General features: G+C 42.8%; 1 long non-coding RNA gene across 2 annotated transcripts in view; it reads right to left on the bottom strand.

The window, feature by feature from the left end:
• Nucleotides 1–13,450, bottom strand: part of LOC117199768 (uncharacterized) — a 96,850-nt gene extending 83,400 nt beyond the window's left edge. The window contains exons 1-2 of one of the 2 annotated variants that reach the window (XR_004481100.2): nucleotides 10,668–13,416; nucleotides 10,162–10,461 (exon numbers count right to left, since the gene is read on the bottom strand). This is a non-coding gene — a long non-coding RNA (uncharacterized LOC117199768). Of the gene's footprint in view, nucleotides 1–5,282; nucleotides 10,462–10,667 lie in introns of those variants that run through there. The other variant, XR_007479065.1, reaches the window with a different exon arrangement.
• Between the last annotated feature and the right edge of the window lie 11,469 nt (nucleotides 13,451–24,919).

Genomic DNA, 24,919 nt, shown 5'->3' with positions numbered 1-24,919 from the left:
AACAATTCCTATGTTTATGCCAGTCTCTCTCTCCTCTTTTATTCTGCCTACCTTTGTATCTTTAAGAGCACAGGAAGTTTTACATGTTTGTAACTGAGGCCATTCATCTGAGCGGGTCTCCCCTCTGCTACAGTCCCCCGGTCCCCATTGTTCACACCCCAAATGAACTGCCAGGTCCTACCAGCCATCTGGGTGTGGCTTTCCTAACTATTCATCTCTCTCCCGTCTTCATTTTCCCTTATCCTTCCCTCCAGTCCCATCTATCTTTTTTCTCTTCCTCAGCAGTTGGCACTTAAATACTTAATACTGAAGGGCTTAAATAGTCCTTTCAATTGCCAGCTCCTAATGCGAGAACTAGATTCATGGGCTCTTTTTCTTAACCTTATGACTTTCTTTAAAATAATAATTAAAGCTAATTTTACTCCTGTGGCTCATGAATTGCTATTTTTTCCTGTGAGTTAGCAAAAGTCCCTTCAAAAAAAATTATTTCCCATCCCCACTATAATGGCTTAACAGATATGAATTAAAGAATCATAGAATATTTAACTATTATTAGCTTTAAGAAAATTAAAGTTAGAAAAGATGGGGTAGAATCGATCTTAAATGTGGAGCCAAAATTCTAATGTCTTCCCAGTCAGATTAATGTAGTAACATAATTTCAAGTAATTGACTCTATTGTTCTAGTACACATTAGTTCAGTAACCAAAGTGCCAACTTGATTAACTCCCATAAATTTGTACAGAAATATGCTTATTACCTCATACCAAATACAAAAATTAACTCACAATGGATTATAGACCTAAGATTATAGTTCTTACTATGATTAATAAGAACTAAAACAACAAAACTCTTAGAAGGAAACATAGGAGTAAATCTTTGTGACCTTGGATTAGGCAATGGTTTCTTAGATATGACACAAAAAGAACATGTGATAAAAGAGAAAAATAGGTCAATTGGACTTCATCAATATTAAAAACTTTGTGCTTTGGAGGACACCATCAAGAAAGAAAAGACCATTGACAAAATGGAAGAAATAAATGCAAATTATATATCTGATAAGGGTCTAGTATTCAGAATATATAAAGAACTCTCACCACTCAACCTAATTAAAAATGAGCAAAGGATATGAATAGATTTCTCAAAAGATGATATACAGATGACCAATAAGCCCATGAAAAGATGCTCAACATCATTAGTCATTAGGGAAATACAAATCAAAGCCACTAGGAGATACTACTTCATACCTACTAAGACGGCTACAATCAAAAAGATAGACAATAACAAGTGTTGGCAAGGATGTGGAAAAATTGGAACCCTCAAACATGCAAATGGAATGTAAAATGGTATAGTCACTTTGGAGACCAGTTTGGCAGTTGCTCAAAAAGTTAAACCTAGAGTTACCACATGACCCATCAATTCCACTTCTAAAAGTTTGAAAGCATACATCCAAAAAATTTGAAAATATTCATCCACACAAAAACTTGTACATGAATGTTCATAGCAGCATTATTCACAATAACCAAAAAGTAGAAACAACTCCAATGTCCATTAATGATTAATGAATAGATAAGCAAAATGTGGTATTTTCATTACAATGGAATATTATCAGCCATAAAAAGCAACTGATTCATACTACAACATGGATGAAACTTGAAAACATTATACTAAATGAAAGAAGCCAGAAACAAAAGGTCACATATTGTATGATTCCATTTATATGAAATATCTAGCATAGGCAAATCCACAGAGGCAGAAAGCAGATTAATGGTTGCCAGGGGCTGAGGCAGCGAAAAATGGAGAGTGACTCCCAGTAGGTGTGGGATTTCTTTTTGGAGTGATTAAAATATTCTGATGAGATCGGGCACATTCAGGGTGGTATGGCCGTAGATGAGTGATTAAAATATTTTGGAATTAGTTAGTGGTGATGCTTGTACAACTTTGTGAATATATTAAAAATCACTGAATTGTATACTTTTAAAGAGCGAATATTATAAAGTATAAATTATACCTCAATAAACTGTTATTCCTTTATAAGTGCTTATTGCTAGGAAGTGCTTTGTGCTCTGATCAGCAAAGGAGTTCCCAGTGATGGGGACTGGTTGGTGTCTAAGACCTGGAGGGGATAGAGTTCTGTTCCAGAGATCCAGGGGCTTCTCCCTGGCCTTCCCCTTTTTCCTCTACTGAATTAATTCAGAAAATAGACCATGTGTTGATGTTACTTTATGTAAATTAACTTCTCCTGACCTCAGTTTTCTCAGGTATTCACCCAAGGGAGTTAGAACCCAAGTGTTAAGAGTATACGTTAGAGGGCTTCCCTGGTGGCGCAGTGGTTGAGAGTCCGCCTGCTGATGCAGGGGACACGGGTTCGTGCCCCTGGTCCGGGAGGGTCAGTGCAGTTACTATTTTCATCCCAGCTCTACCTTCTTAGAGCTGGAATTAAACCTTGGTCATGTTATTTAACCTTGCCAGGCCTCATTTATCCTCACTGTAAAGTGGGCATAATTGTACCCAACTTAGATTGTAGAGAATGAAAAAAGTATACATAGCATTTATTGGGGTCCTTGATAGGGAGGAAGCACTCTGTAATTGCAACTATTATTAGCTCAAATCTCCTTCCAGTTCTAAAATCTCTAAGATGCCTAATAGAATTACAGTTTAAATAGTATATATCATAAAAATAGTAACAGACATAGAAAAATAGCTTTAAGTAGTATATATCATAAAAATAGTAACAAACACAGAATAATAGCTTAAGTTGACTTGACACAGAGCTTAAAATAATAAGAAAAAGTTGAAGTCCTCTTGTCATTCTGCACAAACACTTCCATTACAACAATGTGTCCTTAAATGTTTTTTCCCATCTTCTGTCAGTTGCCTGATTTCTCAGATAAAATAGAGTATCCAATGATAGTTCAGTTGTTTCTGAATACACAAAGATTTTCTTTCCATAATCTGGCTAGATGCTGGGGCGTGACTTTCTTATCATACTTAAGACTGCTCTGGCGGATCACATAATTGATGATGTACGAGGTAAGTCTATGGTAAGCCACAGGGACAGGTGCTGTTCTCGCTGCCCCTTATTTCTGAGTCAAAGAGAAGACAATTTGATGATGGCTCAGGGGTTTTTTCCTACTAATTTTGATGCCCACATGCTTGAGAGGCTATTTCTTAGATTGCCAAGCAAACATTATTGACATCATTTGCAAAATGACAAAATTACAGGGATATCTCCACTAACTATTCAATAGACTGACTTCTAGCTCTCAAGGTGTCTTCCATTTTCTTCTAGCAGTAATTTATCGAAGAGATAATTATCAGCCATTAGCTCCCCCACTGAGCTAGCCCAGCATTCTAAGTTCAGAGTGAATAAAAGGGGGAAATCATATAACTTACGTAAGTACAGCCACTGATTTTTCTCAAAAAATAGAGAAACAGAAATAATACTTAAAAAAGAGTCTCAGCCTACTAGAGAATGGACTTGAGGACACGGGGAGGGGGAAGGGTAAGCTGTGACAAAGCGAGAGAGAGGCATGGACATATATACACTACCAAACGTAAGGTAGATAGCTAGTGGGAAGCAGCCGCATAGCCCAGGGAGATCAGCTCGGTACTTTGTGACCGCCTGGAGGGGTGGGATAGGGAGGGTGGGAGGGAGGGAGATGCAAGAGGGAAGAGACATGGGAACATATGTATATGTATAACTGATTCACTTTGTTATAAAGCAGAAACTAACACACCATTGTAAAGCAATTATACTCCAATAAAGATGTAAAAAAAAAAAAAAAGAGTCTTGGCAATACTACTACTAATAATAATAATAACAACGACAACAACAAACTCCTGCAAGCAAACTCCCTTAGACCTAGTTGTAAGATAATGAGGTCTCATTTCATTTTTAAATGAATACGTACTACACCAAGAAACAGCAGCCTGTGATTAAATCTAGAGCCAACCGAATCCCTCCAAGCCTGTGAACATACACCATAAAATAAAAAACATTCTGGTGTCCATAGGTCAGCCCATCTGTAGTAATTTGACAACCTGGGGGAGGGAGAGAACAGATATACTTCAGATAATCCCTTAAAACTTATTAGGGTTTCTATAGGAAGCTTGTCCTTCATCTTCGAAGGTGCCCATAGGAAAGAGCAACTCGTGAACACAAACAAATGACACATTATGTTGAATCACAATCTTGACTAAATGAAAAGAATACCATTCAACAAATTATTCCATAGTACCAGTAGCTAGTAACTTACGCAGGCCTCATCAAAACAGCTGACATGCACAATGACATTTAGAATAACATTACTCCATCTTGACCTTGCTTTGCCATCTGTGAGGCTCCACAGTTAATGCATCCTACCTTCGTGACTTACCATTTCATCAAACTGGAATATGTCATGTAGAGCCACAGGCTTTGTGACATAGACACTTCATTGGTAAATTGATTCAGTAAAGGGAACCAAAACAAATTCTAGAAAATTTGGGACATATTAAAATAAAAATATTTAGCATTCAAATAGAAGGATAAAGGCTACGCATTTGCATGCTTTTCTGAAAGGCAATGGACTCCAGAGCCAGATAAGCTGGGTTGGAATTTTGGTTCTGCTAAGCTGTATGACCTTGGGCAATTTAACTTCTCTGTGCCTCAGTTTTCTCATCAGTAAGATGGGGACGGGAATAGTACCTATCTTGTAGGGTTGCAAGGAGAATTAATAAGTTAACATGTGTAAAATACTTAGAATAGTGTGTGGTACATGGGAAGCATTACATAGGAGTCAGCTGTCATTGTCTCTATGAGACTAGAGGTGGGGTAGCAGTAGAGTGCCATGTTAGCACAACCAACCCAAAATGAGCCCCTTGGCTTGGCACTTCTGGACGCTTGAACCCAAAAATCCAACCTGACTGATGATCTGAACCAATAGATGAGCCCCTCTATTATTAATTTAAGGCAGAGCTCATGAGTTCTCTTTTATCCAGGTACCTCCAACTCCTAAACATCTAGGGGATGGGGAAGAGCACGCACTGGATCCGCAACGTTAACTAAGAGACGCCATAAGGAGACCATCCGTGTATTACCAACTTGCAGAAAATTTGTGATACTGTACAGTCTACCTATAATAACATTTATAAAACAAATTTTGGTAACTCAGAAAGCACTTCAAGATCCAATAATATTTCAGAATCATTATTATGAACATCAGTTATTACTATACTGTAGAGGTGCAGACAGAGAAGAATAACAAAGTTGAACTTGCCTCAACTATATCCTGGAAGTAGTCTTTTTTTTTTTTTTTTTTTTTACTAAATATCCTTGAGATGAGTATATTTACTCACCACTTCTGTGTCTTTCTACTTTTTTTATTTTCCAGTTGCTTGGACTCTGGGCAATGAGGACTTCATCATTTCCTCTTTTTCTGTGAGAATGCATTATTTACCCAGCTCCGCATCACACCACACAGACCAATTACTCTCTGAATGTAGCATCCCAAAATCAAACATCCGGACCTAGTCAGCACTGAAAAAGTAGCTCCCAACATTTTCACCTCTAAGAACTCCTTTTATTTTCTTTCCCCACAAACATGTCTTAAAAGATTTTATCTACTGAAATACAATCATCGGTTAACCATTTACTTGTTGAAGGATACCTAGGTTGTTTCCAATTTTTAGCTATTGCAAGTAAAGCTGTTATGAATATTCACTTTCAGGTTTTTCTGTGAAGATAAAGTTTCATTTCTCCGAGATAAATGTCCAAGAGTACAACTGCTTGGGTGTATGGTAGTTGCATGTTTAGGTTTATAAGAAGCTGCTAAACTGTCTTCCAGGGTGGCTGGAACATTTCACATTCCCGTTGTCAGTGTAAGGCTGATCCATTTTATCTACATCCTCACCAGCATTTGGAAATGTCATTATTTTTCATTGTAGCCATTCTGACAGGCATGTAGTAATATCTTATCGTGGTTTTAATTTGCATATCTCTAATGGCTACTGAACATTTTCCATGGGCTTATTTGCCATCTGTATATCCTCTTTAGTGAAATGCCTGTTCATATCTTTTGCCCATTTCCTAGTTGCACTGTTTAGTCTTTACTGTTGCGCTCTAAAAATTCTTTATATATTCTAGATACTAGTCCTTTATCAGATATATGGTTTGCAAATATTTTCTCCCAGTCTGTACTTACCTTTTCATCCTCTTCACATAGTCTTTCAAGAAGCAAAAGTTTTCAATGTGGTGAGGTCCAATTTCTCAATTTTTTCTTTTATGAATCATGCTTTTTTGTGTCAAGCTAGAGAACCCCACAGCAGGAGCCATTGCACTAGAACTATGGTAACCAACACGTCCAGGGTGGCCTGGGACTTTCCTGGTTTTAGCTTTGAAAGTCCCGCATCCTGGGAATCCCCTCAGTCCCAGACAAACCAGGACAGTTGGTCACCATAACTAAAACCAATGGAATTCTGTCCCTCTTTTGGACCAAAGTAGCCTCGGCTGAATGGTAGCAGGGCTAGTGCCAGGGAGACACCACATCCTATGACTTACAGTCAGGACGTGAAGTCATTGACACATAAGTAGCTGTGATGCTACAAAGTCGTGATGTGCACACATGGTACGTTTGCCGTTTCCTCTCTCACTACGATGAGCATGATGCTCTAGAAAGGCAGGCTAACGGGGAAAGAGAGCTCCACCTGCATGGTCATCCCACTGTCCTCCCCTGACTCTGGAGTCTGTACTGAGGCAGCAATTCTCACAATGCCCACCCACATCCTTCTTCATCTAGTTCAACCCTTTGGGCCAGGAGTCCTCAGTCCTGGCTGCACAATAGATTCCCCTCAGGAGCTCTTCAAAAATAGTGATGACTAGGCCCCATCCCAAACCAATTAAATGTGACTCTCTGGGAGTGGGGCTCAGGCATCGATTAGTTATAAAAACTCCCCAGGTGATTCCAGTGTGCAGCCAAGGTTGAGGCTGCCTGCTGGAGACTCTAAGAGTATAAACCACTTGAGGACAGGGATGGAATCTGTTTGCCAGCACTGTACCCACAGCATCTAGCATGATGCCTGCATATAGTAGGCATCTGATATATATTTGGTAATTTTTAAAATGAGTGACTAAAATAGAAGTGATCATAGATTGGGACCAAATATCACTTACTTTGTCTTTCCTACTTGGAACCAAAGAATCAAATGAGGTACAAGATAAACTGCAAGATAAGCCTCCCTATAACCAGTCTGTCCCCAAACCCTTCCCAATCTCCCAAAAGCTATTGTTGAAAAGTCAAGAAATCCAAGATTGCATCAATGGCCATTTTTTCTTTTTTTTTTGCGGTACACAGGCCTCTCACTGTTGTGGCCTCTCCCGCTGCGGAGCACAGGCTCCAGACGCGCAGGCTCAGCGGCCATGGTTCACGGGCCCAGCCGCTCCGTGGCATGTGGGATCTTCCCGGACCGGGGCACGAACCCGTGTCCCCTACATCGGCAGGCGGACTCTCAACCACTGCGCCACCAGGGAAGCCCCCAATGGCCATTTTTATTACCATCATTTTACAGATAGATACTTTGGCTCTCGGACAGTGAGAGCTACATCTCATCTCTGGGTAAGTTAGAATCTCGAGCCCCTGGCAGCATCAGCATCAGCAGGAATGCTGATTTTCAGGCCCCATCCCAAAACAACAGAATCAGAATGTGCATTTTAACAATATTTCAGGTCATTCACATGCTCTTTAAAGTTTGAGAAGTACCCATCTAACCCAAATGGCTGAGAGAACCAGCTGGCTCCACTGGGAAGGTCCTCAGTCCAGGAGATGTATACGGGGAAGGGAAGAGACCCTCAGATGAGGCTGGGGGGAGCAGTGGAGCCACACCCAGAGACCAAGTCACAGAGCTTTTTGACCTTCATAAAACCTCCAAAGAATCTAAGGACTTGAATCCTTAACTTCGCAAGTGTAAGTCTTGAGCTAAAAAGATCAATGAGCAGGCAAACCGATACAGCAAAGGAGAATAACCTATGGACACCCTATAGTGTGTTTATTTTTACTTCCTGAAGGATCTGGATGAAGGCAGAGCCATGAACAGGTACTGGGTATCATCCTGAGATGGACTGAGGAATGTGGTCACATCTCTGAATTACGGCAGCAGAGGCTGAGGCAAACACTTCAGGGTTTGCTCAGGGAGGCGGGGTGGGTGGGGCTCCTCGCTTCCTCCCCCACGTGGCCAGAGTTCTCTAATTCCCACATGACGTCCACCGTGCTGGGCAGTCCCCTCACAGCACCAAAGATAAGCACCAAGATCCCTTAGAAACCCTTGCTTGTCTGTCTGCGCATCTAGCAGTTTAGTTAGCATGGCAGCATCCTTACCAGCGTTTACGACTGGTGGCTGTTATTTTCATCATTTACTTCATCCTAAAAGCAGCCTTCTGTGGGGTTTGCAGGTGGAAAGGGATGGCTGTGGTCATCTTTTCTTTTGTATAACGGGGGGGGGGGGAATTTTATACCAGCAAGGAAATGATTTATTTTTTGCAAACTATAGATACAGTTTATGCAGTTTTCTCCAGATTCTGATTAACACCTACACTTTCCCACAGAGGCAATACCTGACACCCACCAGAAGTTCACAGAGAACAGCTTCCAAACCAGGGTGAACATCAAAGGCAGAGCTAAAACCTCAACTCACTCCATCCTAAGAGCCTCTCTGCCCTCGAAGTAACCTGACATAACTACATAGACACAGAAACACCAGAAGGGGAGATCTCAGAAACTGTGTTGCCACAATGATGTTTTGTCCTGCTTTTGCCCTTGATGAAACTGCTTAAACTATTTTCTGCTTTATGACATCATACACAGAAAACATCTTACACAGAAAACATTTTTCATGCCCGGGCTCTGGCCTAAGGCAGTTTTTGCATTTTGCAATCAGGAGGAAATTGATTAATGTGAATGTTTTAGCTGTGGTTGTTGTTTGTGTATAAACTTTTGTTAAAACAAGTGCCGCAGAAAAAATGACCTTTATGTAGACACCCATTAAGGCACTAAAAGGCTTGGCTACATTCATCTGAGACGCGTACACATAACGAGAGGAACAATGAAGGGATCAGCAGCTGCAAGGGGTTGAATTGAACTCTTCAACAATGGAAAAGTTTTTCAGACCCAAATACCAGCAATCAAAGAGAATTTTTGCAGATAATCCGAAAGAAAGAAAATAATAAAATTAAAAAAAATAATGCTAGCCAACTTTGCACCAGTTAGCATAAGGTTGCCATCTGAAACATGTCAGCTTAAGAGCAGACGTACCACCATTCTTTCGCCCAACTGAAGTATTCAGAACTGTTTCCCCAAATAATCCCAGATGGCATGCCACAAAATTTCAATTCATTTTAAAAGCTTTCTTTGCAGTTATTATGTGATTGAAAGTGCAAAAGCAAGTTGCCATTCTCATGGCACTATTTGCATTGGCTATTATTATCCCCTAAAATCCCCTTTAAACAGCTACATTGTCAGCCCATAGGCCTCATTTAGAACTACAAAAAAGCCCAGATTAATTCGATCAAAGAAAGAGCCAAGTACAAAATGCACTTTTCAAACTGTATCAGAGTGGGTTCGCTTTACAGATCGCTTCGGGGCAAGAACCGCAGGGGAAAGAAAGCCTCGAAATAAAGCTTGGTTATGAAGCGAACTAACTCGGTTTGGCTCCTTCTCTGTTTTATTGGAGCACCTCGAGCCGAAATCTCCAATTAAAATTCTTACAGGGAAATATATTTAAATATAAATGCTGACACGGATGCCCGCAAATGGCAGCATCACACTCGTACCCTTGCCTTTCGGCCATCGTTCTCGGGAGGCAGTTGGAAGCCTCGTGTGGGTAACCCGGTTAGTTAGCAGGCATCTCTGATGTCTCACACACTAAATAAGCCCGAGGACTTTGCACTATAAACACTTATATCCAGTTTTTTTCACCCCATCCCCAGAGGAAATGTTTTAAGTTACTACAAGACAAGAAATTGCTGGAAAACAAAGGAAAGCGGGGGTGACGGCCTTTCTTTGCAGAAAACAAAACATGCTAAGATTCAGGTCGAATTCAAGGATGAGAAAGCATGCTGCAAGCCCGCCTTCTACAGGCAGGCTGATTGGACTGCCGGCCGCGGGGTTGGTTGGTTGGATTTAGTCTCACCTGGGGGTCTGGAGGTGGGGGAGATAGCTGGGGTGAGCCAAGCTGGAGTTTGGGTTTCTTAGGGACGCTCCATTAGTTTCCTAGGCAGGGTTAGCAGCGTCCGTTTCCACTGGAGACGGTGCAGCGCCGCTTCAGCTGGCCAGCTCCCTCCTCCCTCTGTGCCCAGAGCTGTTCCCTTCAGCCGCCGCTTTTGTGCGCTGAGAACATTTTACCGAAGAGGGATCGGAGGCACAAAGATAGGGCTACAAGAGATCTGCAGCAAGTTGTGCAATTGCCTCTTCAGGGACCGAGCAGGGCCAGCTGCAACAAATGTGAAAGTGATTTGCACGAGGGAGGAGAAACAGGGGCAATTCCAGCCGGTAGTTTCAGTTCAATCTTTTGCGCCACCCCCCCACCCGGAAGGATGAACTCAAAGTCCTGTTGTTCCTCAAACCCACCCTTAAAACAAAAGAGCATCATGCTGCTCTGGTCACATCCCACGTAATGTTTAGAAAGGGCACGCTTACCAAGGGGCTCCAACCATAAAGCACTGGTCCAGAACTTCTTGGTCACATGCTCAGCCAGAAATGCACAGGACTAAGTTATTCAAACTGCACATAGGTGTGCACCACCCCGCAACAACTAAATCCTCATAATCATCCTGAGAATTATCTAGAGAAAACAAACGTGGATAGAAAACTCTGCAAATTGGAAATGTTACCTACCTCCCATCTCTGAAGGCAGGAAGACAGGGAAAGAAGTCTTACAGAAAAGGGACTATAGACTCAAATTGCTTTCAGCCGAGGTAAACATTCAGGGGTTTTTTTCCCCCCAGATTTTCCAAATTAGTTGGAGTCCTTTCCTGATAGTTCTAAATTTTAACTACAGCATCATAGTACAAAGAAAAATGGTTCTGGTTTTCTGAGACCTGGATAAAGTTTCTGAAATTCTGCAAACCTTCACCTGTAAAGCAAAAGGGAAAAGACAGGCATGTCTACTGATTCCTTAGGAGAAAACTGTCACTGGGAGAAAACATGTCCACAGTAATTTATTTCTAGTGAATTTCAATAGACCGTTTGTTACCTAGTTGCAATGGAAATGTTCCTGTGACTTTTTATGTAGGTCTCACTGGAGCCCTAAATGAAAACACAATTACTTCCCTTGATGGGTAATGTTTGATGATAATTCAAAAAATATTCCAAGCAAAATAAGAAAGGAAGATCAGCACTTCATCATTACCACCACTGCCAGGATCCAGAGACCCATGGTGATCCCATCAGGACTCACAAGCACATTGTTTAAGGCAAATCCTTTGAGTTTTTTGTTTTTGTTTTTGTTTTTGTTTTAGGGAAGCAGAGGAATAAGGGAGAATTTGTCACAGTACCTTGTAAAATCCTCAACTCTTTGTCAGGAGATCTGAATTCTGGTCCTGGCTCTTCCTCTAACTAACAGAATGATCTTGGGCTAGTCCCTTTCCCTCTCTGGACCTTACTTTCCTCATCTATAAAATGAGAAGACTAAACTAGATGATTTCCAAGGACCATTCCAGATGTAACACCAAAGAGTGATGTGAAGATTCCTCTGGAGACTGCAGACAATACTAGTAATACAAAGGTTCTAAAATAAGTCTCATGTTATGTGCTTTCTACATGACAGAATAGCTTCACTGGCACAGGATAGGGCTTGGAAGGCTTTCTTTTTGCCTATTAGAGGCTCTGGTCATCTCTATGATACACATATGAATGAACTTCAGCATGGTCAATAGGAAATTAGCCATGAAGTTTCTGGCAGTTAGCTGCCCCAACTTTTAGTCCTCTAGAAACAGCCTCTATGTTTTTCTTCAGTCAAATGGGAAAACAGGATACCATTTTTAAAAATTATCTGACAAATATCTCTTAGGTATTTTGTATTTATAAAGAGGAAGTCTTGGTTTAGTCATAAATGCTTCCATTACTAGTATCACTATCCAAGCATTCATTCAAGAAATATTTATTTAGTGCCTACTTTGCACCAAGCACTAGTCCAGGTGCAGTAAATACAAGAGTGAAAAAGAATGACAAGTTCTCTGCTCTCATGGAGCTCAAACCCTAGCGCAGGACCAGGGAAAGATCATACACAAGCAAAAACAGAATTAGAAGTAGAGTGGTGGGACAGAAATTGGTGGGCTACACTGGATTGAGTGAACTCTTTAAAAGAACTAGCCAGCATAGATCAGGGAGACGAGCACTCTGGGCAGAGGGAACAGCAAGGGCAAAATCCTGAAAACTTGGGACAGAAAGAAAGCCAGGGGCTTCCCTGGTGGCGCAGTGGTTGAGAGTCCGCCTGCCGATGCAGGCGACACGGGTTCGTGCCCCGGTCCGGGAGGATCCCACATGCCGCGGAGCGGCTGGTCCCGTGAGCCATGGCCACTGAGCCTGCGCGTCCGGAGCCTGTGCTCCGCAACGGGAGAGGCCACAACAGTGAGAGGTCCGCGCACCGCAAAAAAACAAAACAAAACAAAAAACACAAAGAAAGCCAGTGTGGCTAGAATGCAGTGGTGGAGGGAGTGAGTGGTGTAAGATAAAGTCAGAGAGGTGAGCAGGAACCAGACCAGGTACATCACTGGACTTTATGTTAATTATAGGATGGAGCACACAGGAAGTTTTATGCAGGGTAGTGACCCAGCTGCCTTCCTTTGTGCCCACATCCCACATCTCTCATGTCCAACCTCCAGGTTTTGCCTGAGGACCTCCGTTTTGAGGCAGACTTCCTCAGCTCCCACATATGTGAGGCAATTAATGCCCCATGGGTGAGTCTTTGACTAAGGCAAGATGGCAGCTGACAGATAAATTCATCTCCCTTCCACCTCCATATGGACTGCTCTGAAAAAAAAAAAAAAATCAAAGCCAGGAAATGACCTCACAAGATTGAGAAATCAATCATTCTTTTTTGTCCTTCCAGTTTCATTGAGATGTAATTGACATAACAGCGATGTATAAGTTTAAGGAGTACAGCATAATGGTTTGACTTACATACATAATGAAATGATTATCACAATAGGTTTAGTGAACATCCATCATCCATAGATATAACAACAAATTAAAGAAATAGAAAAAATATTTTCCTTGTGAGAAATCAGACATTTTTATTTAGTTAGTTAGTTATTTTATTTATTTATTTATTTGCGGTACGCGGGCCTCTCACTGCTGTGGCCTCTCCCGTTGCGGAGCACAGTCTCCGGATGCGCAGGCTCAGTGGCCATGGCTCACGGGCCCAGCCGCTCCGCGGCATGTGGGATCTTCCCAGACCGGGGCACGAACCCACGTCCCCTGCATCGGCAGGCGGACTCTCAACCACTGTGCCACCAGGGAAGCCCGAAATCAGATATTTTTAAATCCAAGTGGTGGCCCATTGACTAACACGCACTCATGTTCCCTCACTCTCCTCTCCTGCATCACTCCCCCTTTGCCCTCACTCTTCTCCCTGGGATTGGGTTCAGAAGGCAGGAGTCCAAGCAGAGGTGCAGCTGCTCTGCCATCGTACTGCTCAGCAGCTCTGGCGGTGCTGGAAGTATCTGCAGTGGATAAGAACACTGTGCAGAGTCTCTGGAAAGCCTCAGTGGGAGAGTTAGCACAAAACACGATGGTTATGGAGCAAGGCCAGACCTTCTGTGGCCAACAACTATTTTCCATTTGAAAAAACAGCTCCTGGTACCACTGAGACCTAGTAGAGATTGACTGATCTTGCTGCATGAATTGACCATGCAAATGACTATAAGGTCAGGAAAGTGCAGCAATCCACCATATGATGGAAAATGGTGTATTCAGGATTGGGCCTGAGCAAGTCCAGAAGGTATGAGTAAGCCACCTGAACAGGTGGTCCAGATTCCCCTACACCTCTCTCTACTGCATTAACACCTCTTCCTCAACGCACTCCCACAGCTTCATAGAGGACTCCTTGACACCAATTAACAGAAGAGGAAGAGACTCAGGCCTGGTTCATAGATGGGTCAATAACAGTATATTGGTACAAAAATAAAATAAAACAAATAAAATTAAAAATATAAAAAATAAATAAATACTGCAGCTGCATTACTCAGGAGTGGGTCTAATGTGCGATGATGATGGCAAATTCTCCCTGTAGGCAGAGCTCTGAGCAGTATACTTGGTCATCCACTCCATACGAAGTGGCCTGAACTACAGATATACATAGATTCCTAAACAGTTTCAAAGAATGGCTTAAAGGTCAAGTCCTGAAAGGAACAAGATTGGAATATCAGAAATAAGGAGGTCCAGATAAACAACAAGGTCCTACCTCATAGCACGGGGAACTATATTCAATATCTTGTAATAACCTATAATGGAAAAGAATCTGAAAAAGAATATACTTATATGTATATGTGTGTGTGTATATATGTATGTATATATATATATATGAATCACTTTGGTGTACGCCAGAAAGTAACACAACGTTGTAAATCAACTATACGTCAATGAAAAAGAAAGAAAGGCATGCAGGAAGGAAGGAAAGAAGAGAAGGAGGGGAAGGAGGAAGGAGGGAAGGAAGAAAGAAGGCAGTCTGGGGAGGAGGTATGTGGGTGGATCTGTGGAAGTAGACCCTAAGTGTTTAGATCTTTGAATCTCACGTTAATGCCCACAGGGGGTGTTCTTCCCAGTTAAGGCTCTCACCAACCAGATGGACAGGATGACATGTCTTATGGACATGAGCCAGCCTTTCTTTCTTGGCTACCTCAGTGCTTGTGCAATAGACCCATGCTATATCCATAGTCTTCATTCGTGCTACCATGCTATGGATGGGCTAAACAGCATGAATTGCCCTCACTAAGACTGATGTAGCAACTACCAGTGCTGAATGCCCAAACTGCCAAGAGCAGAGTCTGACATTGAGCTATTGATATGGTGCTATGGCTCAGGAATTACACTTATATCACCTTCCACCCTACATGGAAAAGTAGGTGTTCTTTCCAGATTTGACACCTGCTTTAGATGAGATTTGCCTTTCCTTTTCATAATGCCTCCAACAGCACCGCCATTTAAGGTTTACAAATGCCTCTTTTAAAAACATAATATCACACATGATACTGCCTCGGTCCAAGGGATCAATTTTACAGCAGAGGAAGTGTGACAAGGGACACATAACCAGACTCCGCTGCCTTATGCCTCATCACCCTGAAACATTCAGGCTGGTAGTGAGTGAAACGGCCTGTTAGGACTCATTTAAGGTGCTGGAATTATTATGCTCTATTCCAGGATTTGCTGTACGTACTGAATCAACAGGCAGAACCTGGTTCTGTGTGTCCAACAGCTAGAAGACCCAAGACCAAGAACCAACGAGTGGAGGTAGGGTTAACCCTTCTCACTATCACTCCCAGTGACTCACTCACAGAATTTGTGCTTCCCGTTTCTTTAGCCCTAGGCTCTGATGCATTAGCAGTCCTGATCCTGGGTGAGGATACTTCCACCAGGGAACACAGTAAGAGTTCTACTAACCTCGAGGCCCCAACTCCTACTTGGTCACTTTCATCTCCTCATTCCAGTAGACCAACAGGCAAATACATGAATTTATTTCTAATTACCATTATGAGCTAGCATTGATGCTACACATGGGGTCAGGAGGGAATATGTCTGAAACCCAGGGGGCTTGCTGTAGTATCTCTTGGTGCTTCCTTGCCCTTTGATAACAATGGATGGACAATTGAGCAACCAGTACCTGACCAAGTTAAGGCAACTAAGGATTCAGATCCCTCAAAGATGAAGGTCTAGGTCAGTCTACCAGCAAAGGAACTCAGACCAGCCAAGTGCTGGCCAAGGGAGAGAGGGATGTAGAGTGGTGGAGGGAAATGATGATGAATATCTATTACAGCCAAGGGACAGGTTGCAGCATCAGGGACTGTAGACCATTCTGCTAACTCTGCTACCTTAAATCTTTTCAGAAATTATGGCTGGCCATCAAGTTGTCAATTATTGAACGTGTCCCTCCTTTCTCAGGGAAGACATGGAAACATCTTCACGTCACAAAAATGAAGGCCACAGATCACAGTGTGAGAGCCAGATACAGTGGGAGGGTGGAGCTGATTTGAGAAATGCAGGAGGAGAACTGTTTCAGCACCTCTCATGTGCCAGTCCAGATCTTCATGGTCTCACCATCCACAGGGCCTCTGGCCAGTTGTTCAAGACATAGCTGCAATTGTAGTGACCTCATCCATATGGCCTCTGACCCACTTCAGGCAGAGAAAACCTAGTAGCACCTTGCTCCACACTATGGTTCACACTCCCATCCTTTGCCCTGCGGCATCCCTACTGACACCAAGGCACGGTACACACAGACCCACTCAGTGCCCCTCAGGGCCAGCTGCAGAATTCGCAGTACAAAATGAAAATGTGAAGTTGCTTGTTCAAAAACAGGAAAGAAGCTTTTTTCTTTCTTCCACAGTCTCTCTCTTGACCTGTCAAGGTATATTTTACCTGCTACTTCATGTTGTACTCCCTCAGGCAGAGAGGTACTCACCAGGTGAGTGCAGACCCTTTCAAGTATCCAGGGCACTGCCAATGACTCAGTGGCACAAAGCTGGGCACTGAGAACCCATCTCAGAGAGGCAGGGAAAAGAAGAGCCCACCATGAGCAGAAGCTCTAAGTCCCTCAGCGCAGGCTGCATTGTCCCTCAGACTTCACTTACAAAACACAAATTCAGAAATAAAATTATTAAGACTTTCCAGGCAGTGACTACAGAGCATTAAACCTCCAGAGTGGGCCCCCTTCTGAGCTCTGTTATGACTTCACTGGTCACGAGCCCAGGAAGCCGGCCCTGGTGCCCATGCGTGCCCAAATGGGAGTGTAAAAGAATTAACACAATTAACACCCTGTGGAGCAAACTGTTAACCAATGGGAGATGGGAGACAAGTAAATTCTTCTCCCTCCTTAATCCAGACATACTGTCCTGAAGAGTAGTTTCTCGGAAAACTGTCCTATAAGAAATCAGTCCCACTTGATTCCAAGTGCAGGCTGGCTCAGTTGGGCATTTTCATACTAGCTCTCTCTCCTTCCTGGACTTACTCTCCTTTTCTTCATCCTGCTTGGGTTGTATCCCGATTAAAGTAATAGCATATAAGCCTTTTCCACAGGCTCTGAATTTTGGGTAAACTAGGGTAAGACCATCAGTTAACTAAAAAAGCAAGGAAACAGGGAAGATACTTTAAAGAGTTTATTTTTATTTAAATGTTTTATTTTAGTTTATAATGCTATTTTAATTTAAAATGTTTAAGCATGCACTTGTTTGCCAATTTTCCAAAGGTTTTTTTTGTTTGTTTTTTAAAGATTGGGTTCACTTGGGAATTCCCTGGGGGTCCAGTAGTTAAGACTCCATGCTTCCACGGCAGGGGGCACAAGTTTGATCCCTAGTTGGGGAACTAAGATCCCACGTGCCGCTTGGTGCAGCCAAAAACAACAGCAAAAAAGCAAAACAAAACAAAACAGGACAAAACATTCCCTGGTGGCACAGTGGTTACGAATCCACCTGCCAATGCAGGGGACACGGGTTCGAGCCCTGGTACAGGAAGATCCCACATGCCGCGAAGCAACTAAGCCCATGCGCCACAGCTACTGAGCCTGCGCTCTAGAGCCCACAAACCACAACTACTGAGCCTGCGCTCTAGAGCCTGCGAGCCACAACTACTGAAGCCCACACGCCTAGAGCCTGTGCTCTACAGTAGTTGTGGCACACGGGCTTAGTTGCTCCACGGCATGTGGGATCTTCCAAGACCAGGGCTCAAACCCGTGACCCCTGCATTGGCAGGCAGACTCCCAACCACTGTGCCACCAGGGAAGCACTCTACTGTGTTTGTTGGGATTAGGTTTGACTTTATATAAACAAAAAATGTAAAACAACAATAGTTTGTGTAAATATAGTTAACATTACTGAACTGTACACTTAAAAATTGTTAAGATGGTGAATTTGTGTTTTTTTTTACCAGAATTAAAAATAAATTAAAAAAATTTTTAAATTTAAAATACAGAGGCTTAGAATTCCCTGGAGGTCTAGTGGTTAAGACTCAGTGCTTTCACTGCTGGGCCCGGGTTCAATCCCTGGTCAGAGAGCTAAGATCCCGCAAGCCACGAGGCGCAGGCAAAAAAAAAAAAAAAGAGTGGCTTGAGCAAATTAGAAATTTATTTTTCTTTCATCTAGAACAAATGCAGAAACAGAGAGCTCATGACCTGTATGGTCCTCTAGTAAGTGACCAAGGACGCAAGTGCCTTTTGCCTCACTCTCCACCATCCCTAGTGTGGGACCCCTGTCCTCATGGTCCAAGTGGGCTGCTAGACAGCCACTGCATCTACATCCCAGGCAGCAGCATCGAGTAAAGGAAATGACATGGGTACTCCCTCCCTTAAAAGGAGCCTTCACAGAAATCCCACACAACACTTCCTTTTAACATCTCATTATCCAGTAGTCACATAGTTTTTCACAGCTGCAAGGGAGCTGGCAAATGTCTTTTAGCTTAAGGCACAATGTGCCCACTCAGATATTACTAAGGGAGAAGAAGAGAATAAATATTGGGAGACAATGAGCCAATTTTATCACACATTGTAATTGTAAAATCATACCTGCCATTACCCAACCCCCAAATGAAGAAATCACTTACGTAAACATTTCTAGACATTGCTGTAGTAAAAATGTACATGGAATCAGCTTTCTTTTGAGGAATAAGAATTCACATTTTTCATCAGACTTTTAAAGGGAAAGGGGGGAAGAAAAATACCCTTTACCAAGGCCTACTATGTGCCAACCACAGTGCCTTTGCATCTGCCATCTCATTGATTGTCCACCATCAGGTGTGGTAGGAAATCTTACTTTCTGTAATAGTCAGGATGGGCTAGATTGGGTGCAGTTAAAGAGAAAACTCCTTGTCACTTGTTGGGAAGGGGACAGGGAAGTGAAGGAATCACACAAGAGTTCCTATAGGTCAAAGAAAGGGACATGACCACGCCTACCTTCTAGCAGGTAACTAAGTGCTCGGGAGAATTGGAAACATCAATGGCTGATGGTCCAGGGTTTAGAAAGAAGCTTTTGAGGCCAGAAGCAGTGTCTCACTACCTTGGCATCTGGCATCTGGCCCACATCCTCACACACCTAAGGAGTCTGCTAACTGTTTAAGTTAAACTGTTTGCCAAAGGGGAAGTTTTAAAATTCGCCCAGATCTCCCGCGTGAACCTCAATCATCTTTCTAGAACCACTCTTCTCCTGAAAGAAGTAGCTTCTGCAGCATTATTCCTAGAACTCATCAAGATTGTGAAAAAATAAGAACTTGCTGAAAATTAGGTTCTGCCCAACTTCTTCCACACTGCCTGCCACCCAGGCAAAAAATTCCCCAAGGCAGCATGGACCCCAGGCCTCTAGTGGAAGAGACACTCATTTTGGCTTTCGTGCTGCAGGACAATTTGACGTGTCAAAATTCTGTTTTTAATTTGTCCATTCCCAAGGAAATCATGACAAATGTTATAATGGGAAATACATTTTTCCGACGATGAGGTTATATAGCAACTAATCACTTTTGCTTTTATGAAGAATCAAGTGCTGGTATTGTTGCTAGGGATTGTCAGCTAAATAATTTAAGCTGTGCTATTTACGTAAGTCCCTAACTACTGCTGGGATTCGTACAGTAAGATGGAGTTAATGATTTTTTCTGTCATATCTCTTCTGTAATGTGATGACTTTTGCAAGCTTCCTCCTTCTAATTGCATAAAACAACTAAAGCACTGTGTTAAGGAAAAATGGGCAACTAAATAATGATGAGTCAAAACCCACCTAATTAAGATGTGAGTGCCAGAGCTGAGCCCAGAACTGCTTACGGGCACACTTCTCATCATTGTTGGATGTCTCAAAAACCAACTGTGCATTAATGTACCAAGGGAAATAGCCAGTATTATCCATCCAAGTATCTTCATCAGTACATCTCCCTGAGCCTCTGGTGTCAGGACTTTAACACTGTAAGCAATAGAGTGCTGAAATTAGACAATTTGACACCACTTTTTTTTTTTTGCGGTACGTGGGCCTCTCACTGTCATGAGAGGGTGTGACACCGGGGCACAAACCCGCATCCCCTGCATCGGCAGGTGGACTCTCAACCACTGCGCCACCAGGGAAGCCCTGACACCACTTTTGAACATAAATCTTATTATGTGGATTCTCATTCCACCTCTAAACCCCTCAGTCCATTTCTGGATCCATAAAGATTTTAAATTTTGAAAAGAAATGGCCCTTGGGCCACTGCAGAATTTTGGTCTTTCTTATGATTTCATGGAGGTGTTTGCTGGCCTGTACTCTGACGCAAGGCAGTTTCTGCGAGCAGCCAGGGGGCGAAGAGAGGAGTGCCATGGCCTCCAGGCTAAGGACTCAGGACTCGGGTCACATGGGAGGCTCTAGGCTCATCAGCCTGCTGGATCGGATGAAGGGCAAGGCCAGGAGGGTGTCATCACAGAGAGCAAGGACAGAACCTAGCTGCACGGGGAGGATGGAGACAAGAAAAGCCAATTTTTCCATCTACTTAGGAGACTTCAAAGGACTCAGCCCGGCCTGAAGACAAAATAAGGTGACCAGGAAGAGTGGCCCCTATGTTGAGGCTGAGAACCAGAAAGGAGAGAGACTAAGGGAGCTGGAAGGAGCTGGGAAATGTATTATGCTTTCACCTGTAATTTCCTTAAATGTATATTTTGTGTCCCCTTGTATTGTATAAAAAGTTCGTGTAAACAAGCTTTGATAGTGTATTGATTGGGTAATTCCTACACTGCCACCAACCATAATTCTATGTGTGTGTGTGGGGGGGGTGTTTTACTTCCTCCCAAACTGCTCAATATCTATCTTTTTTATCTTAATTAAAAACTCTGCATGTGGGAATTCCCTGGCGGTCCAGTGGTTAGGACTCAGTGCTCTCACTACCGGACCCCAGGTTCAATCCCTGGTCAGGGAACTAAGATCCTGCAAGCCACTCAGTGTGGCCAAAATAATAATAATAATAAAAGTTTAAAAATAAGAAAAAATAAAAACTCTGCATGAAACCATCATTTGGAAAGAGGAGGGTCTGTGATTCTAGCTGAGGGAAGAGGCAAATCAATACAGGGCTTAGAACACACTGAGTCTCAGGTGTCCGTCCCTCCCCTGGAAACCCTGCATTGACCGCATGCAGCTGGAGCACAAGGATGCGCTCCCGACCAGAACACAGATTCAGGAGTCACGAGCGGTGGCAGTGACAGTGAGGAAACTGGATGGATACCCAAGAGAGTTTCAGAGTGATGCGAGAATATCAAATACAGAACCCGAGTGCACAGCAACATTTTCTAATGGGTGGAGGAAGAAGAGACAAGTCACACAGCTAAGAAGAGAGGAAGTCACAGGAGAAAGAAGAAACAGGTATAGCTCCCAAGGAGAGACGTTTCAGGAAGGGATGGCTCATGGTGTCAGAGGTCATAATGATCAAGCAGATCATGGATGTGGCTACACTTTCAGCTCCTGACTTTTAGCTCTGCCCTGGATGCAAAACTTACCTCGACCCCCTGAGATGATGTCTTCGTGGGCTGGTCCTTCCCTAAAGGCCACTGGGACATGGCCCAGGGCTACCACAGGCTCACTCATTGTCACTCATTGCCCTGGAAGGCCTCACTCAGCCTAAGACCAGAATGTGTACTTCTGCTCCAATGCTCTCATCTTCCTGTCCACTCAGCCAGGACTTTAAAAGTCTATCTTTTATACACAGGTAAATGGAACTCTTCCAGGCTGCACTGATGATACAGGTGATATCTGATAACTACCCTTCAAAGAGGGCATATTGGATGACACTATTCTTTTAAAATGGTCTGGCCAGGTCAGAACTGAGTGCTCTCGTGGAGGTGGAGACAATATACTTTTGGAGGATTTAATAAAGCTTTAACTTTAGAATCATTTTAGATTTACAGAAAAATTTTAAAGACAATGTAAAGTGTTCCTATATATTCCAAACCTAGTTTTCCCTCTGATGAACTTCTTACATTGGTATGTCACATTTGTCACAATTAATGAACCAATATTGATTTCTTATTATTAACTAAGGTCCATACTTTTTTTTTTCCTTAATTTTTACTTAATTTCCTTTTTCTGTCTCAGGATCCCATCTGAATACCTTATTACATTTAGTCATCATGTCTCCCCCCACTTCTCCTGATTAATTCTCCTGGGTGTGATAGTTGGGCTACTATCTTTTACAATGGCTCTGCTGTCTCAGACTCGACATCCATGCATCTCCCACTATCTAGATCCCCAGAACCCACGAGCACGGGGAGGAAGTTCTTGGGGCAAACATGGGTCACTCAGGCTAACGCACGGAGCCTGAGCCAACCTGCACTGTCTACAGATGACCACAAAATAAGTAAAATAACTCTTACAGTGGTGTGAGGAGTGGTATCTTGTCCTGGAAGAAATAGTACCTCGGTTTGTACTATCTTGTACTTGTACAGCACAAGAGGAGGAACAGGGAACAGATCAAGAATAAAGTCACATGGCTGTGAAGGAAACATCAGAACATGAGGAACTGCTCTATCAGTGGAACAGACAGGAGGGTGAGTAGCTTGAGGACCCAGAGCAAGGCCGCCACGGGAGCAGATGCAGACGCTGCTAGTTCACACCTCCCGTGGGGAGCAGGGACACAGGCAGCCTCAAGTGTTCTGCCCCAAGATTCTTCATTCTCCAGATAGATGGGTAAACTGTGTGGTGGGCCACAGGCTCACAGAGCCCCTCCCCTGTGCCATCAGGACCAGGGACCCCCCAAAGGATATTTGTTCCCCAGAATCAGAGGTGCCTGTCATGGGCGGACACCCTCAGGAGGGATGGGGCGTGAGTTCTATTCCGTGCTCTATTTCCATCAGCTTATTCACCATTTTATCTCTGTAGGGAACAGAACTGCCATCTCTCTCCTTGTCTGGGGCCAGGTCAGCCTCACACGGTAAACAGCTTGCTGACTGCAGTGGTGGTGGGGGAAGAGGTGACCTAATATATGGGAAAGAAAAGGGTAAACCTCTCTGAGGCCTGGAGAAGGAACAGGGGGGAAGGGGGCAAAAAACTAATGGAAAGTACTTTTCCCATCTCTTCTTCATGGCCTCTAATTAGTCATCACCCATTTTTGCCTCCTTGACCTTCCTAGTATTTTTTTAGTAACTTTATTGAGATATAATTCACAGTTAAAGTGTACAATTCAATGGTTTTTAGGGGTTTTAGTATATTCACAAAGTTGTTCAACTATCACCACTAATTCCAGAACATTTTCATCACTCCCCAAATAAATCCTGTACCATTAGCAGTCACTCCCCATCCTTCCCTCCCCACTTCCCAGACCCTGGCAACCGCTAATCTGCTTTCTGTCTCTATGGAATTGCCTGTTCTGGATATTTCATATAAATAGAATCATACAATATGTGGCCTTTTGTGTCTGGCTTCTTTACTTAACATAATGTTTTTCAGGTTCTTCCATGTTGTAGAATGTATCAGTACTTCATTCCTTTTTATGGTTGAGTGATATTCTGTTGTATGGCTATGCCACATTTTGTTTATCCATTTATCAGTTGATGAACATTTGGGTTGTTTCCACTTTCTGGCTCTTATGAATAATGCTACTATGAACATTAGTGTACAAGTTTTTCTATAGAAGTATGTTTTCAATTCTCTTGGGTATATACCTAGGAGTAAAATTACTGGGTCATATAGTAACTCTGTTTAACTTTTTGAGGAACTGCCAAACCAGGGCTATACCAATTCTTTCACAAGAATGAGAAATAAACCTCTCTGTTGTTTAAGCCAGTGTTCTTTGGGGTTTTGATGTATGTACAACTGAGCCTAATTATAACTGGTACCCTTGGCCATTAAGTCTTCAGTGTTTTGTAAATGGGTACATATGCTTTAATTGCCAGGGTGTGTCTTGACTGCCAATAAGACTGGGTGCAATCTGAGGATGAGGGTCATGTTCTTATCTTTCTGCATCTATCACAGAGTCCAGCATGGTGCCAGGCCCAAAACAGAATTGATTTAAATACTTCTGGATGTACACATGGGTGTAGGGGTTCACACTGTCTAAAGAACATACAGAAGACAGAATCAGTCTTCTCCTTCTATGAATGGTGAGAATTTCCTTTTTCCACCATCAGTCACTGAGCTGTACCTTCTAGTCTACGTTTTTAATTACAGGACACTGTAAGTTTTCTGCTGAAATTTATTTGGAGAGACACTAGGTGTTGCTAGTTTCCCATGAAAAAGAATCTTGCTAGGAATTATCCAGTAATACTGGAAGCCCTTATTATCAACAAGTTAGGAAGAATTTTGATTTTCCATTTTCACTTTTGCCAAAGTTCTTTCCAGATGAAATACTTACAAAGTATATAATGTGGTAGGAAGAATAATATCCCGCCCCCCCCCCCGCCCCCGCAGATTTTCATGTCCTAATCTCCGGAACCTGTTAGGTTACATGGCAAAGGGGAATTAAAGTTGCTAATTGACTGAATTTAAGATAGGGAGATTATCCTGGATTATCCAGGTGGGCCTAACCCTAATCACAAGGGTCCTTAAGAGTGGAAGAGAGAGGCAGAAGAGAGTCAGAGGGAGATGTGACAATAGAGAAGGCGCAGAGAGATCTGACATTGCTGGCTTTGTGGATGGAGGAAGGGGACCGTGAGAAAAGCAACGCAGGCAGCCTCTAGAAAAGGAAAAAAGGCAAGGAAACAGGTTCTCCTGTTGAGCCTCCAGAATGGAACACCTTGGATTTTA

Source organism: Orcinus orca, chromosome 9, assembly GCF_937001465.1.
Source record: "Orcinus orca chromosome 9, mOrcOrc1.1, whole genome shotgun sequence".
Taxonomy (NCBI): Eukaryota; Metazoa; Chordata; class Mammalia; order Artiodactyla; family Delphinidae; genus Orcinus; species Orcinus orca.
Note: the sequence above shows the minus strand (reverse complement) of the source record. Positions and strands in the feature narration are given on the sequence as shown.